The sequence below is a fragment of the Salvia hispanica genome, unplaced genomic scaffold (genome assembly GCF_023119035.1).
Source record: "Salvia hispanica cultivar TCC Black 2014 unplaced genomic scaffold, UniMelb_Shisp_WGS_1.0 HiC_scaffold_422, whole genome shotgun sequence".
NCBI lineage: Eukaryota > Viridiplantae > Streptophyta > Magnoliopsida > Lamiales > Lamiaceae > Salvia > Salvia hispanica.
In genome coordinates, this window is record NW_025952160.1 from 71,760 (window position 1) to 76,145 (window position 4,386).

The 4,386-nt window shown below is 30.8% G+C and overlaps 1 pseudogene; it reads left to right on the top strand.

Annotated features, from left to right (window-relative positions):
- Nucleotides 1–388: 388 nt before the first annotated feature.
- On the top strand, nt 389–757 carry LOC125199202 (annotated as a pseudogene).
- The last annotated feature ends 3,629 nt before the right edge of the window (nt 758–4,386 follow it).

The window sequence follows — 4,386 nt, forward strand, 5'->3', positions numbered from 1 at the left end:
CTTCTAATGTAGTTTTATGATAGATGAAGTCTTTACTAGTAGTGGTCATGCTCCTCCATTTTTCCAATATGTATCTACCACTGCACTAACCACCTTACATAAATTTTGCCAACCGACTATTATTCTACTTTGTTTTTATTGAATTTACTATCATAATACTAATATGATTCAACTTCGTCCTTTTGTTTTTTTTTCATTGACTTTACTATAAAAAATACTCGTGATAACTCCACCTTCCGTTTGTTTCAACTACAAGCACTACGTACTTATATCACCAGCTATGCAATGACAATTAAACATTTTTTTTTTCGCTATAAAATCTCCATTTCTTGCATCAAATTCACACACCCAAAATTCACCAAGTACCTTCTTCTTCCAAAAATATCACTTAAGAGGTATAATGGGTTCCAAAACCACAACACCTTTAGCCCTTTTCATGTTGCTAAACCTTTTATTTTTCACTCTGTCTAGTGCATCTACACCACTTACTCTGCACACGGACACTTGCCCTATTGATACCCTAAAACTTGGTATTTGTGCTAATTTGCTTGGTGGATTGATTGGTGCCATAATCGGAACTCCCGGTAAAACCATGTTGCTCCCTCATCGACGGCTGGTCGATCTTGAGGCGGCCGTGTGCCTCTGCACCGCCCTCAAGGCCGACATTTTAGGCATCCACCTCGATGTTCCCATTTCTCTTAGTTTGCTGCTCAATGCTTGCTCCAAGAAGGTTCCATCGGGCTTCCAATGTGCCTAATGATCAAATCAATGGCTTCCATTGATTTCTTGTTATTTAAGTTTCTACAATGTTTTGTTAGATTGTGATTTGTACCCTGATTATGGAAGTTGCACAATGTTAACTGCCTTTTTTTTTTGAGTTGGTGCAAGTTGTGTCAATTTCTATATATGGAGTGCTATTGTCTAAGGGATTGTGCATTTATTTCTCAGGTACTTAATTAGCATACAATGCAATTGGTCTAAAATATAACACATCCGACCTTTAAAACTAGCAACTTTTGAAAAAACCATAGGTTTTAATAGGGATGTCAATCGGACTAACCCGTTCGGGTTTTGATCAGCCCACTGGTTGCTGGGCTATTTGGGTGCGGGTTATTCGGGTTATGGATTTTTCAGGTCATAAATTTTCAATCCTAACCCTAACCCATTGGGTTTTGGGCTAACCCATAGGGCTATTCTGCCTAAAAGCTTTCGAAAATAATCTCTCGTATCAAAATTTTCTTCTATAAAATGATTTTAAATTTTAGATACTTTTTTCTTTTTAGTATATAATCATATAAAATCTTCAAATTTTCATAGTTTTCTTCAATAATACTTCAAAAAAGCCTTTCATCTCGATCAACTACAATATAAATTAAAGCATGTGTTCGTGTCGTTATTATGGCATTGCTTGTAACTAATTCTTTATGGAAATTAAAAATCATATCTTACATGAATCATTATTAAAATGATAAATATATTAAGATTTTGATGAGCTAGTTCTTAATTTTGTCTTGATTGGCTTTGGTGGTGGTAAGACACTAGTGGCAGATGATAGGACAGCCAACCCGTTTAGCCCGCTTTTGTATTCGGGTAAAAATTATAGCCCTAACCCGCTCATATTATCGGGTTGTTCGGGCCGCCCACGGTTTCGGGTTGAATTGACATCCCTAGGTTTTAATGTACAATTGGTAAATAAAAGATTAGAAAGAGAAAAATAGTAATAGTAAGTTTTAGTGGATTGTGAGACTCACATCATTAGTAGTGTTTATGTTGTTTAAAAGTTTAATAAAGTAGAAATTGCATAATTTTAAAAGACGGATGGTCATTTCTAAAGGACGGTACTTGTAAACGTTTAAACAAAAGATGGAACGCAAACAACAAGATATAAAAAACATAATAAGTTTGAACAAACGACATACTGTCGATTTCTTGGGGGATGCGTTTTATTTATTTAAATATTTACATTTTCTCAAATATAATGCACTCCTTATGAAGTGCAAATAGGTGTCGGGAGCCACGGTTTTTCTCTTAGGGAGTTCGATGTATAAAACAAGGGTGTGAGTCGTTTAAATTCGGTGATAATTTTATATTGGACTAATTTATAATTATTTTTATAATTACACAAATTCAAGCACTTAAATTAGTAGAAAAGTTCAAAAGATATTAATCTTATTAACCACTTTAACAGTATAAGCTTTAGATTTTAGATAAATAAGAAGAAAAAAAGTTGTATAAATTCGACATAGATTGTGGTATGAGGGTCTAGGCGAACGATGTTCTGAGCAATGCTCTTCTTCGACTCTATCACTTGTATGGATTGAATTATCAATCCATTTGAATCTGATGATGGTTGGGATTACCATGAATTACAATTAAATTCTGGATATTTCGACATCTTTGATTTCTCATTTGATAGATAAGAAGTGTTAATTTGATATATAGTAGTAATAATTTATCTTGATTTAGTATGCATGGTTGATAGAGCTATTATATATACTTAAGGGTCATGAATATTCAGTTTTTATTCGATTTTTTCTAAATTGAACTGGAAAAATTGAAATTCAAACCATAAAATTCGATTCGAACCAAATAATCAAAATTATATAAATATACCTGAAAAAGCAAAATTCAACTACAAAATCCTAACCCGGAATTGCAAATATATCCAAAAATCAAAAGTCCAAAAATTAATTTTCTATAAATAACACAACTAATATACTAGTATAATCTAAATATTAATACATTTATGGATATAAATCAACACATAGAGTTTCTTTAGGCATATGTAATATTACTAATATTAAGAAAAATTCAGTTTTTTCAATTTTTTTGTTTTCATAAATACAAACCGAACAAATGTCAAATTTCGGTTTGGTTCGAATTGAATATTCGATTTTTGGGTATTTTTTCTCACCCCAAAGAAAGGGATTGATTTTGGGTATTTTTCTCACCCCAAAGGAAGGGATTGATCCTAACCATTTGGTTAAGGTTAGACGAGTCCCATAACACTCGACCACACCCCCGAATTGATTTTTGTGAAATATTTTGATAGTTAAGAGTATGACTAATTGATACGATCATAAGATCATTCTTTAGTTTAGATAAATAAGGAATTTACATATCTTTTTCCATATATTTATTAGTATTATAAATATGAGCTATTGTTATATTTTGGAATCAATCAATAAAATAATATATTTTAGCTTTTATCCTTATTTAGTTTTCTCATTAAGATCCTATCTCCTATCTTCCTATAAAAGCATCAATTGATAAGGCAAGTAGAAAGATAGGAGAAAGTCGTGAGGAAAATGAGCATCGCAATCAATCTATGACTAGAGTTGAGTTTGCGAAAGAAAATAAACGATAAAAAAGTAGGGCAAAATATGTTATATCATTGATTGATTCAAAATATAACAATTGACCCATATATATAATACTAATAACTAACTTAACAATAAAGAAAACAAAGATACGGAAAAGATATACAAATCCCTAATCTAAACTAAGTAATGTTCGTATCACTAATCCTTTTCTTGTAAATGATAAGGCCTAAGAGACCAGAGATTATACGCTTCCGTATAAGACTAGGTGGAACCGTGGAAATATTATGTTCCAAGAAAATCTCGCTTGCATGTTTGATATCTAAGGCTTAGAAAGATAGATAGATTGGAACGTAAATAGGTTGGGAGAGAGATAATTAAATTGCAGATATTTGTTGAGAAATTAAAGCCTTAAATAGGTTGGGAGAGAGATAATTAAATAGATAACGATAATTCATTGCAAATATTTGTTGGGAAATTAAAGATATAGAAATAATTAGAGATAGAGATAATTAAATGCTAGTATTATTATTGCAAATAATTAATTACAAATATTTCAATTCACAATATCTATCATAAAATTTATTCCATTTGTCCATAAAAATAGATATTTTGAAAAATATATTAATTTAATGCAAAATTGGTAAAGCATGAAAGACGAAATAAAAAAGTGATCGTAATATTATTTATGGAAAATGGGCTTCACTTCATAAGAAAAATTGATTAAAAAATAGAAGTGGACTAATTTTGTAAATGGGTGAGAATTAAAAAAGAAGATTATTTTATAGGACATATGAAGTAGGAGTACTAATTTTTCAACACATTAAACATAGTTTAATATAATTAAGAAAATGTAGTATAGTCTAAAATTAAAAAAATTTAGAACAAAAATAAAAAAAGGTAAAAATTCGTATATTTGCGGGCTAATAACATGTCATACGAATTTGCCACTTTTCGCCATGTAGATTGCAATATGCCAAGTGGCAAGTGTACAAGATCAACTTTAATTTGGTCGGAATTGGTTATTAGGTCAAAAAAATAAGAATCAAAAATTCATTTTCATGGA